Here is a 12856-nt window from a genome sequence, read left to right as displayed (position 1 = left end):
GTAGCTTTTCTGTTCCTAACCCCTTGAAACATATCCTGGAACGGCAATCTTGCCAGTAGACCAAAATGAGGATGAACAAACTGCTGGAAAGCTCACGGTTAATGAGCAGGGATCACGATTAGCTGAGGGTACATTGTGAATCACATCAGGATGTGGTGACACCGCAGTTTGAGGGCGACATTCTGTTTGTTGTGTGCAATAACCGTCAGTATTAACAATGTTCGGTGGGATGGTCAATGGAAGGGTTACATCTCCAGACACAAGGTGCACGGAAAGAAGGTCAAGGTCACAGAATGATCAATTCACTCCTGGGTAGTGGCCTCTCACCACTTCCCCAGCGGCTGCTTCCAAACTTATAACGGTTCTGTTTTACATCCTGCTGTGGATGTAATTATTTGGCCGGTGAGGCAACAGACACGTACTCAATCATTCCAGAAAGGGCATCTTATGGTCAGCGCGGTTAAACAGTTTGGATGATTTTGCTGTAGACTTGCCACCATTTGAAAAAACGTTTTTTTCAGCAATTTAACTGTTCCACGTCAGATTTACATTTGGAATGTGCTTCACCGTGCATAGAATTAATCTATCTGCGTCTACCCGTGTCCTTAACAAAAAAAGCTGCGTGCAATTCAAAAGAATCAAATGAAATACCATCCATGGCAGTTTGAACAAGTTGTCTCCTTAGAACTTTGTCCAGTCACTTTAATATTCAACCTGCCAATGAGATGGGAGCGGTTGGTGTACCGCTTATTGCACTACTCATCAACCTGGATTTCATGGCAGTGGGATAAAGTCACGGTATTCAGCGCTACAGTCGGTATATTGATAGATATGTAGCCTTTTATGTGGCGAGTGTAATCAGCGTCTCTTTGCTCACCCTTGGAGTGACTAGAATAGTGAAAGTTACCAGATATTAATCTCATACTCACTCATCCCAAGGACAAATGAGAGAGTAAACCTGGTCTACTTAGTATGGCGTGCACTTTTTCGATACTCCAATATAGCGAGATCATTTATTTCATTTAATATCTTTGTCCTGGGTTTGATGATAACGGATATGATGTGGCTGTTGCTGAAGTAACTGAGATTGCAACGCAGATATCATGCAAGCTGAAGTTATCCATGAGAGCACAGTTAACATAAGTCAAGTTGTTACTAAATAACACCCCTGATCTGTCAGCACATATAATTTCGATACAATCTATAAAACATGAGTTTGAAAAGTGTCCACCAGTGACAGCTTGGTAGCACACACGCCTCAGATTCAGAAGGTTGAGTGTTCAATTCTCATTCCTGCGACAGGGACACATTAGGCCAGTGAAGCGCTGAGGGAATGCTGCACTGATAGTCAGGCAGTACCGAGGGGGAGCTGCACTGTCGGAGGGGCGGATCTGAGGGAGCGATGCACTAAGGGAGCTCCGCACTGTCAGAGGGGCAGTACTGAGAGAGTGCTGGACTGATGGAGGGGCAGTACTGATGGAGCGCTGCACTGTCGGAGGGGCAGAACTGAGGGATTGCTGCATTGACGAAGGGGCAGTACTGAGGGAGTGCAGCTCTGTCTGAGGTGCCATCTTTCAGATGATATGTTAAATGGAGATACATTCTGTTGTGTCATATGGAGATGGAAGATCCAATGGCCACAATTTCGAAGAAGAGTAGGGGAGTTACCCCGGTTTCCTGAGCCAATACTTATTCCTCAGTCAAAATAACAAAAAACTGATTATCTGGTTTTCATATTGCTGTTTGTGGGAACTCACTGTGTGCAGATTGGTTGTCGTGTTTCCCACGTTATAACAGTGACGACACTCGAACAGTACTTCTTTGGCTGTAATGCTTTGAAACGTCCTCTGGTCATATAAGGAGCAATATAAATGTAAATATTTATTTTTTCTTTATGTATAAAGTTACGAGGAGAGTTTACACAAATTAAGGTTGTATTGCCTGGAATTTAGAAGGTTGAGAGATGACCTGATCGAAGTTTTAAAGATACGAAGGTGAACATATAGGTAGACAGAGGGAAACTATTTGCTGCTCGGATTTCTCGGAGAAGGCATATTCTAAAAATTAGATCCAAACCTTTCAACAGTGAAATTATGAACAAACTAATAAACAAAAATCGTTGTTTAATTTGGAACACTCATCTGCAAATGGCAATTGATCTTAAACCAATTGTTAATTTAAAATTGGTGATTGGTAGTTTTCTATTTAGAGATATGAAGCAAAGGCGGGGATATGGTTTTAGGTCGTGGAGCAGTGATGATCTCATCAAATGGCGGAACAGATGCGAGGGGTTGAATGGCCTCCTCCTGTTCCTATTTTCCTATATACAGTGTGAATAGCTGTCCATCCGTCTATCTATCTATCTATCTATCTATCTATCTATCTATCTATCTATCTATCTATCTATCTATCTATCTATCTATCTATCTATCTATCTATCTATCTATCTATCTCTCTATCTATCTTTCTATCTATCTATCTATCTATCTATCTATCTATCTATCTATCTATCTATCTATCTATCTATCTATCTATCTATCTATCTATCTATCTATCTATCTATTTTTCTATCTATCTGTCTATCTGTATATCTCTACATCTGTATATCTCTATATCTGTATCTCCATCCCTCTATATCTTTATCTCTCTACATCTCTATCTATGTATCTCTATATGTATCTATCTCTCTATATATCTATCTCTCTATCCCACTCTCTATCTCTCGCTCTTTCTGCCCATTCCTCTCTCTCTCTCTCTCTCTCCCTCTCTCTCCCTCTCTCTCTCTCTATATATATATATATGTCTTTAGCATATAGTAAGCAGTATATTAAAGCAATCAGATACAATGCCAGTGCAGTTTTGTGAATCACGGTTATTTCCCTGAAATATTTTCAAAGTGAACATCTTCATAAGGGAAAGAATGTCCTAATTTATGAAAGAGACCATATAATAGGAATACAGAGACAAGAAGAGTTGTGTTCTCTTCTGGATCAAGTTAATAGTATGTTGACATTATTTTAATCTATTTGCATATATATTCATTACATTTAATTAAATTGCATTGCAAAACATCACTATCCGGTTTAAATTTCAGTACAATTTCTTGCTACATTATACATAGGGCAGATTTGTTTTGCTTCATTTAATGTACCCGATGTAGAGACAGTGAAGTATTTCAGAGGGAACTGTATTATTCCAAGAAATGCGGCAAACACTGCAATTAATCCGAAGCTCTTTGGGTCCTTCTCAGAGACATAATGCGTTTTTGGTAGATCACTCTCTCTCTCTCTACCACTCTCTCCCCCCTCGCCCGCCTCCCCCCCTCCCTCCGCCATTTATCTCTCTCTCTCTCTCTCTCTCTCTTTCTTTGTCTATAAATATATATAAAGAGATGCATATATATATATATTTACAAATAGTGGGAAAAGGGAGAGAGGAAGAGATGGAGAGAAGCATTTATATATGAACTACAGAGAGCCGGCATGGACACAATGGGCTGAATGGGCTCCGTCTGTGCCGTAGTCACTCGATGCTGGTGTTGCTGAAGAATTGCAAGCAACAACTTTCAGCAGAGCTATCAATTGTCACAGGAAACAGGTTACCTTTAGCAATGACTGAAACAACCTTACTGCAGGCAGCAAATGCGTCAGCCCAGAGAATACTTTGAACAGTTATGTAGTTTCTGTAACCATGATTGCTCAGTTCATGATCTCTTTTCACGCTTTACTCGAAGGCCTGTACCCATAAATAAGTATATCGATCATTTATCCTCCAAACTTATAATCATTTATCCTCAAATTGGAAACTCCTTACCAGCGGATGGTTATCAACAAGCTTCGTATTTAGTGCTTAAACCCTGAAGTTGCACTTCTTTTCCCAAGGAAGGACATTGATTAACCACATAACAACATTAAAGTTGGTAGCAGGAGTATGCCATTCGGCCCTTCGAAACTGCTCTTCCATTCACTAAGCTCATGGTTGATCTTCCACCTTAACCCCACTGTCCTGCACTGTCCCCATATCACTTGTTTCCCTTAATATCCAAAAATCTTTCCAACCCTGTCTTGAATATACTGAAAGACTGAACACACATCGCGCTCTGGGTTATAGAATTTTAAAAGATACCCCAACCTTTGAGTGAAGAAATCTCGCCTCACCTCAGTCCTAAATGGACCATCCATTATTCTGAGACTGTGACTTCTGTTTCTAGAATCCACAGCCCTGCATCTATCATGTCAAGCCCTGTGAGAAATTGGCATGTTTCAATCACATTACCTCTCATTCTGCAAATCTCTAGAAAATGTAGGCTGATTCTGCTCAATCTCTCCTCATAGGACAATCCCCCCATGGCAGGAATCAGTCTGGTGAAACTTCGTTGCACTCGCTCTATGGCAAGTAAGGAGTCCAAAACTGTACACAATACTCCAGATGAGCTCTCAGAAGGCCCCTATATAATTGTACTAAGATGCCATTACTCTTATACTCAAATCGTCTTGTTACAAAGACCAGATTAATGTCGATATGTTCTGGTTCCATGGATGTTGGAAGTCTCGCCAAAGTGTAGGAGCCGATGGCGAATGTCAGGAAGCTCCTGCCTTGGTTGTGACTAAGTAGTGGGAAGGACACCAATGGAAATGCCTTGGTCTTCTCTGACTAGCTCTGTCGGATAATTACATCCACCTGACAGGAGAGATGGGGCCTGAGTTTACCGTGTCAAGTTAAAGGCAGCACCTCGAATAGTGTGCTCTCTCAGTAACTGCACTGAAGTTTACGAATACATTTTGCGATCAATTGTCTCGCGTGGGAATTCACTCATTGGCGCTGCAGTTAAGAAGAATGAGATTTGAACTTTTTAGAATATAAATGATTCTGAGGGTGATTGACAGGTTGGATGCAGAGAGGATGTTTCCTCTCGTGGGGGAATCTGGAAAAAGGGGTATAATCTCAGAATAAGGGATCACCCATTTAAAACGAAGACGAGGAGGACCTTCTTCTCCAGAAGGTCATGAATATTTAGCATTCTCTATCCTAGAGAGCTGAGGAAGCTGGGTCATTGAATATTGTCAAAGCTGAGACAGACAGATTGTTGATTGACAAGAGTGTCAAGGGTTATGGGGAACAGGCAGGGAAGTGGAATTGAGGCCAAGATCATATCAGCCATGATCTTGTTGAATAGCGAAGCAGGCTGGAGGGGCCTTATGGCCTTCCATTGCTCTTATTTCTTATGTTCTTCTGTACTAATTCAACCCACGAACTTCTGGTTAAGATGCAAGAGTGCTAAAACTTAGCCAAAGCTGACAGCAAGGATAGACCGAAGCTATTCTCCTGCCTCCAACTATGACTATGTTAATATATTACGAAATGCAAAGGACATCCCAGAGCACAATTCTACATCAATGAAATTGGAATACGTGGCTTGAGCAGTGGTGCAGCAGGGAGGTTTTCAAATTCCTGGGATATTGGAACCTGTTCTGGGGGAGGTGGGACCAGTATAAACCAGACGGTCTGCACCTGGGCAGCACCGGAAACAATGTCCGAGGCGAGTGTTTGCTGGTGCTGTTGGGGAGGAGTTAAACTAATATGGCAGGGGGATGGGAACCAATGCAGGGAGACAGAGGTACAAAAAAAGCTGACAAAAACAAAAGACAGAAAGGAGATGAGGAAAAGTGGAGGGCAGAGAAACACAAGGCAAAGAACAAAAAGGGCCACTGTACAGCAAAATTCTAAATGGACAAAGAATTTTAAAAAAACAAGCCTGAAGGCTTTGTGCCTTAATGTAAGGAGTATCCGTAATAAGGTGGATGAATTAACTGTGAAAATAAATGTTAACAAATATAATGTAATTGGGATTACAGAGACGTGTCTCCAGGATGCTCAGGGCTGGGAATTCAACATCCAGGAAGGATACAATAAAAGGAAAGGTAGGTGAGGTAGCATTGTTGGTTAAAGCGGAGATTAATGCAAAGTTAGAAAGGACATTAGCTTGGATGAAGTGCAATCTATATGGGTAGAGCTGCAGAACAACAAAGGGCAAAAAACGTTAGTGGGAGTTGTGTACAGACCTCCAAACAGTAGTAGTGATGTTGGGGAGGGCATCAAACTCGAAATTAGGGGTGCATGCAATAAATGTGCAGCAGTTATAATGGGTGACTTTAATATGCACATCGATTGGGCTAACCAAACTGGAATCAATACGATGGCGGAGGATTTCCTGGAGTGCACAGGGATGGTTTTCCAGACCAATATGTCGAGGAACCAACTAGGGGGAAGGCCATCTTAGACTGGGTGTTGTGTAATGAGAGAGGAGTTATTAGCAATCCCGTTGTTCGAGGCCCCTTGGGGAAGAGTACCATAATATGGTGAAATTCTGCATTAGCATGGAGAATTAAACAGTTAATTCAGACACCAGAACTTAAAGAAGGGTAACTTTGAAGGTATGAGGCATGAATTGCTAGGATAGATTGGCGAATGATACTTAAGGGGTTGACTGTGGATGGGCAATGGCAGACATTTAGAGAACGCATGGATGAAGTACAACAATTGTACATTCCTGTCTGGCGTAATAATGAAAAAGCGAAGGTAGCTCAAACCGTGGCTATTAAGGATAATATTAAAGGCAAGGAAACGGCATATAAATTGGCCAGAAATAGCAGCGAACCCGGGGACTGGGAGAAATTTAGAACTGAGCAGAGGAGGACAAAGGGTTGGATTAGGGCAGGGAAAATGGAGTACGAGAAGAAGCTTGCAGGAAACATTAAGACGGATTGTAAAGTTTCTATAGATATGTAAAGAGAAAAAGGTTAGTGAAGTTAAACGTAGGTCCACTGCAGTCAGAATCAGGGGAAGTCATAACGGGGAACAAAGAAATGGCAGCCCAATTGAACAAGTACTTTGGTTCGGTATTCACTAAGGAGGACACAAACAACCTTCCAGTTATAAAAGGGGTCAGAAGGTCTTTTAAGGAGTAGGAACTGAGGGAAATCCTTATCAGTCGGGAAATTGTGTTGGGGTAATTGATGGATTGAAGCCCGATAAAGCCCCAGGGCCTGCTTGACTGCATCCCACAGTACTTAAGGAGGTGGCCTTGGATTTAGCAGATGCATTGACAGTCATTTTCCAAAATTCCATTGAATCTGGATCAGTTCCTATCGAGTGGAAGTTAGCCAATGTAACCCCACTTTTTGAAAAAGCAGGGAGAGACAAAACAGGGAATTACAGACCGGTCAGCCTAACTTCAGTAGTGGGTAGAATGATGGAATCAATTATTAAGGATTTCATAGCAGCGCATTTGGAAAGAGGTGAAATGATAGGTCCAAGTCAGCATGAATTTGTGAAAGGGAAATTATGCTTGACAAATCTTCTGGAATTTTGTGAGGATGATTCCAGTAGAGTGGACAAGGGAGAACCAGTTGATTTGGTATATTTGGACTTTCAAAAGGCTTTCGACAAGGTCCCACATAAGAGATTAATGTGCAAAGTTAAAGCACATGGGATTGGGGTAGTGTGCTGACATTGATTGAGATCTGGTTGTCAGACAGGAAGCAAAGAGTAGGAGGAAATGGGTACGTTTCAGAATGGCAGGCAGTGACTAGTGGGGTACCACAAGGTTCTGTGCTGGGGCCCCAGCTGTTTACACTGTACATTAATGATTTAGACGAGGGGTTTAAATGTAGTATCTCCAAATTTGCGGATGACACAAAGTTGGGTGGCATTGTGAGCTGCGACGAAGATGCTACGAGGTTGCAGAGGGACTTGGATCTGTTCGGTAAGTGGGCAAATGCATGGCAGATGAAGTATAATGTGGATAAATGTGAGGATATCCAATTTGGTGATAAAAACAGAGAGACAGACTATTATCTGAATGGTGACAGATTAGGAAAAGGGGAGGTGCCACGAGACCTGGGTATCATGCTACATCAGTCATTGAAGGTTGGCATGCAGGTACAGCAGTCCGTTAAGAAAGCAAATGGCATGTTGGCCTTCATAGCGAAGGGATTTGAGTGCAGGGGCACGGAGGTGTTGCTACAGGTTTTCAGGGCCTTGGTGATGCCACACCTGGAAATTTGTGTACAGTTTTTTCTACTAACGTGAGGAAGGACATTCTTGCTATTGAGGGAGTGCAGCGAAGGTTCACCAGAATGATTCCTGGGATGGCGGGACTGACTATCAAGAAAGACTGATCAACTGGTCTTGTATTCATTGGAGTTCAGAAGAATGAGAGGGGACCTCATAGAAACGTTTAAAATTCTGATGGGTTCAGACAGGTGAGAAGCAGGAAGAATGTTCCCAATTTTGGGGAAGTCCAGAACCAGGGGTCACAGTCTAAGGATAAGGGGTAAGCCATTTAGGACTGAGATGAGGAGAAAAGTCTTCATCCAGAGCGTGATGATCCTGTGGAATTCTCTGCCAAAGAAAGTAGTTGAGGCCAATTCACTAAATATATTCAAAAAGGAGTCAGATGAGGGCCGTACCGCTAGGGGGATCAAGGGGTATGGCGAGAAAGCAGGAATGGGGTACTGAAGTTGCCTGTTCAGCCATGAACTCATTGAATGGCGGTGCAGGTTCGAAGGGCCGAATGACCTACTCCTGCACCTATTTTCCATGCTTCTATGTTTCTATGAATATGAGAATATAAAAGCCAATATATCATTATTATGTACAACATTGAATGAAAAGGAGAGCAAAGTGTGAAGAACAACGTTACTTTATTGGGGAAATGCCAACGTGATTTAAATTAAAGTGATGGAGGAAAGTGAGAAGAGAGATTGCCAGATAAGATGGTGATCGAACAATCGGGGATATTTGGGAGAAGAAAGAGACACATTCTCAATTATGTAAAAACACAAAGCAACGGTTGAGCATGTTCGATTAACAGGGAAATAAAGAACATTATCTTCAAGCTTTAGAACAAAAACAAAGAAGTTTTATTAATGGTGAACGTTTATAAATGACTGGTTACGCCTCAGCCGGGGTATTGTGTCCAATTCGGGCACCACACTTGAGAAAGTGAGCCAAGGCCTCAGAGAATGATGCCAGGGATGAGGGACTTCAGTGTCATGGATAGACTGGAGAAGCTGGGCTTATTCTCCTTGGATCAGAGAAGGTTAAGGGGAATTGACCAGAATGGTGCATGGGATGATGGACTTCAGTCGTGTGAAGAGAATGGAGGAGCAGGGATTGTCCTCTGAGAACACAGAAGGTTAGAGGGAGATTGACCAGAATAGTACCTGGAATGATGGACTTCAGGCGTGTGCAGAGACTGGAGAAGCTGGGATTGCTCTCTTAGAGCACAGAAGTTTTAGGGGAGATTGAATGGAATGTTACCAGGCATGAGTGATTTAAGTTGCCTGGAGGGACTGGAGAATCTAATTGTTCTCCTTGGAGCAACAAAGATTGAGGCGAAATTTGCTAGAGGCGTTAAAAAATATCAGTGGTTTTGATAGATTAATTAAGGGAAATTGTTTCCACCGATAGGAGGGTCGGTAACCAAAGGACACGGATTAAAATTAATTGGGAGAAGAACCCAGCAGCAGATCAGGGGATGTTTCTCACACAACGAGTTTTAGGAACTTCGACCTATCCCAAACAAAACGCTATGGATGCTAAGTTAATTGGAGATATCAGATCTATTATATAATATTTTTGTTGCGTAAGAATGTTAAAAGATGTGCAGCAAAGGCGGGTAAAGGGAACTGAGCTTGAGATCATCCAATGGATTGGATGTCGAAGCTGTCTTATGGGGCTGATTGGCCCACTCATGTTCCAAGTGTTGCAATACTTCATTTCTTCATTTCTGTTCGATGTTTGACACGGGAACAAATCAAAGACATAACCAACAGAATAAATGGGCGCACCCGGTAAATAGCTGTAAACTTCACTGGATCTGTACATTCTTTAAGACCGTTTTTAAAGAAATAGTACTGTTTCAAATAATTGTTTTTTTGATCAGCGGAAATCTTTTGCATTTAATGAAATCATATACTTGTGAAAAATCAGCAGAGGTTGTACATATATATATAGATACATTATACAATGATTCAGCACAGAATCCTATGATTTCATTTGAGCCAGTGTTCATGTAGCGACTCTTTGAAAGAGCTATTCAATTGATCCAACTCCGTTGTTCTTTCCCCATAGTCTGCAAATGTTTTCTTTTCAAGTGTAGATACAATTACCTTAAAGTCACTGTGAAACCTGGTGTTATTACACTTTCAAGCAATGAATTCCTGATAATAATAACAAGACAATTTAAAAATATATCCTCATCACCCGTCTGATGCTTTTGCAATTAGCCTAAATCTGTGACCTCTGGTTACCGACCTGCAACCAGTACTGTTTATTTAAAAACGGTCTTAAAAATGTACAGATCCGGTGAAGTATACAGCTATTTACCGGGTTCTGTTGGTTATGTCTTTGATTTGTTCACATATTCACTCAATCAAAACCCTTCATAATTAGTAACATTTTACGGTCTCCACAGAGACATGATGCAGATTGTTGTGTCACTCTCTCTCTCTGCCTCTGCCGCTCTCTGTCTCTCTCTAGCTTTATGTCTGTCTCTATGTGTCTATCTCTCTGTCGCTCTCAGCCTCGCTCTCTGTTCCTCTACCTCGCACTCTATCTCTCTCTGTCTCTCTCTGTCTCTCTGTCTCTCTCTCTCTATGTCTGTCTCTTTCACTGTCTCCCTCTGTATATATAGAGAGAAAGAAAGAGAAAGAAAGAGCGAGACTCATAGACATTTACATGTATAAAGGTTAACTATAAAATTAACCCGAGAATGAATACGTTGTTTAAAATGTATCGATTGATATCGAGAATAGATTCAACGGCATTTTCCCTGATCAACTTCTTGAGTTTCTGCCGCAAATTGATAGAGGGGAGTTATATTACACATTACAGCTTCTACGATGCTGATTTATCTGCAAAGAAGAGTGCTGGGCAAAAAGACGGCACAATAATCTCAGCTGTTAGTTTAGGCGATGTGGGTACAGAAGTTTCACTTCTCTACCTGCACTGCCTTGCACTGAGCGATTTGCATTAAAAATGAACTAGAGGTGTTTCTGTGACAATGCGAGGCAGCAGCTTCCAGCAGAGCAGTCAATTATCACAGAAATTCGCACAAAATAGCAACGTGTGACTTACGCCTGCTCTCACTGCAGGTATCTGGTGAGTCAGCCCAGTGAAGACTTTGACTATTTATGCTGCTTCTGTAACTGCAGGCACCAGGTTCATTCAGTAAATAATGTCACTTCAAGCTTTAATCTCAGACTTTTACCCAAGATATGGATGTTGATAAATAATTCCCCAATGTGTTTTCTGATAGTCATTGGTAATCCCTCACCAAACGGATGGATTTTCAAAATGCTTTTTTTTGATTAGGCTGAAGGCGGAATAATGAACTGGCCAGTGGTTTAAATCCCCTGCTCTTCTTCCAATAATTGTGTGGGATAATTTATATCCACCTGAGGGGGAAGACAGTGCCTCGGTTAAACATCTCATACAAAAGATGGAACCTCTGACAGTGTAGCGCTCCCTCTGGTGCTTTTGCCAATTGCACTAAATGTGGAGCATTTGGTTATTGACCTTTTGCCAGTGGAAACAGTTTCTCCTTATTAACTCTATCAAACCAGTTTATCATGAAGAACATCTGCATTTAAAGCCCTTGCCCTTCTCTTCTCCAAGGGAATCTTTCTAGCACGTCCACATAACTGAAGTCCCTCACCGCTGCTTCCATTCCGTTAAATTTCCTCTGTATCCAGTCTAAGCCCTTATAGAATCATAAAATCAGAGAAAATTGTGAGACAGAAGAAGGCCATTTGTGTCGGTGTCAGACAAAGAAGAGTTAACCAGCCGAATCCTAGCTTTCAGCATTAGGTCCGTAGCCCTGTAGGTCGCAGCTCTTTAAGTGCACATCCAAGTACTTTTTATATGTACCACCCTTTCAGTAATTGAATTCCAGACCCCCGCAACCCTCTGGGTGATTTCCCCCCCATATCTTGCCTCTAAACCTCCTACCAGTTACTTTAAATCTATGCCCGCTGCTTATTGACCCGGCTGCTAAGGGAAATAGGTTAATTCTAGCCACTCTGTCTATGCCATTCATAATTGTATACATCTCAATTAAATCTCCACTCAGCCTCCTCTGTTCCAAAGAAAACAAATCCAGCCTATCCAATCTTTATTCATAGATAATATGCTCCAGTCCAGGCAACGTCCAAGTAGATCTCATCTGTACCCTCTCGAATGCAAACTCACATTTCCTGTAATAAGCTGACCAGATTTAAGTGTATCTAAGGGTTAAGTCATGGCACCACGGCTCGGTCGGGTGTTATGCTTCTCCTGTGCCATGTGGGAACTCAGGGTTGACTTCAGTGTCTCTGTCGACTATGTGTGCAGGAAGTGTATCCACCTCCGGCTCCTGACGGTCCACGTTGCGGAGTTGGAGCTGAGGGTGGATTCACTCTGGAGCATCCACGATGCTGAGAATGACGTGAGTATCACGTGTAGCGAGTTGGTCGTACCGCAGGGAAAGGGTCCACAGCCAAATAGGGAATGGAAGACCAACAGGAAGAGTAGTGCAAGGAAGGTAGTGCAGAAGTCCCCTGTGGTCATCCCCCTGCAAAACAGATACACTGCTTTGGGTACTGTTGAGGGGGATGACTCATCAGGGGAGGGCAGTAGCATCCAAGTTCATGGCACCATGGCTGGCTCTGCCGCACAGGAGGGCAGGAAAAAGAGTGGGAGAGCAAGTGTGATTGGGGATTCAATGGTGAGGGGAATAGATAGGCGTTTCTGCGGCCGCAACCGAGACTCCAGGATGGTATGTTGCCTCCGTGGTGCATGAGTCAAGGATGTC

The sequence above is a fragment of the Pristiophorus japonicus genome, unplaced genomic scaffold, assembly GCF_044704955.1.
Source record: "Pristiophorus japonicus isolate sPriJap1 unplaced genomic scaffold, sPriJap1.hap1 HAP1_SCAFFOLD_89, whole genome shotgun sequence".
Classification (NCBI taxonomy): Eukaryota; Metazoa; Chordata; class Chondrichthyes; family Pristiophoridae; genus Pristiophorus; species Pristiophorus japonicus.
This window is presented reverse-complemented; position numbering follows the sequence as displayed.